Here is an 802-nt window from a genome sequence, read left to right as displayed (position 1 = left end):
GCCAAAAATAATAATCATTCATAATCCCACCATCCAAAAATCGTCACTGTTGATATTTCCATATACAGAGTCTCTGGTCTTCTTTCTACATGTATATTCATCCATCGGTGTATTGACTTAGCTTTTATTAAATGTGCCTCTTTGTGACAAAATGATGCATTGTTCAAAGAAAACAATTCATACTTTTTTACACAGCCCCAATGTGTACTCAATATTCTCTAAGGGTTGTAAAAGTCATAAAACCAATACATTAAGATTATGAAAGTACTTTTAGAGTCAGAATAAACTAGAACATTCTTAAAAATTCAAATATTCAGTCTAATTGAAGTCACAGTGGTGCTATATTTCAAAATATGATTTTGTCATTACATTTTCTGCACCATCCAGAAGCAAAGTTTTAGCATCAGCAGAATAAAAACAATGCTTTTGCCTCTAAATGTGTGCACAAAATTGATATGACACTTCCATTAAGTCATGATTATTTTCTTAGTGAATTGATTACAAAGCTTCTCTAAGATAGGAAGGCACAAGACAGCTAAAAAGAAATATTAATTTATGATTGTTCTAATACTGCTCAACATTTGTGAAATAGACTGAGTCCACAAAGCATGTGAAAGTTACTAATCATAAAACACCATGCTGAGCTAGGTGTAGAAGAATTCTTTCATACAGGAGGGAAATGCACACTATACCTCAACGTACTAGGTTGAAAATTTGCATGGTTACATGCTATAATTTTTAGCATCACAATCGGCTTAAGGAAGTCTTCAGCTGGAGGGGAGTCCAACTGGTGGCTGCTAAC

Source organism: Molossus molossus, unplaced genomic scaffold (assembly GCF_014108415.1).
Source record: "Molossus molossus isolate mMolMol1 unplaced genomic scaffold, mMolMol1.p scaffold_m16_p_12, whole genome shotgun sequence".
Taxonomy (NCBI): Eukaryota; Metazoa; Chordata; class Mammalia; order Chiroptera; family Molossidae; genus Molossus; species Molossus molossus.
This window is presented reverse-complemented; position numbering follows the sequence as displayed.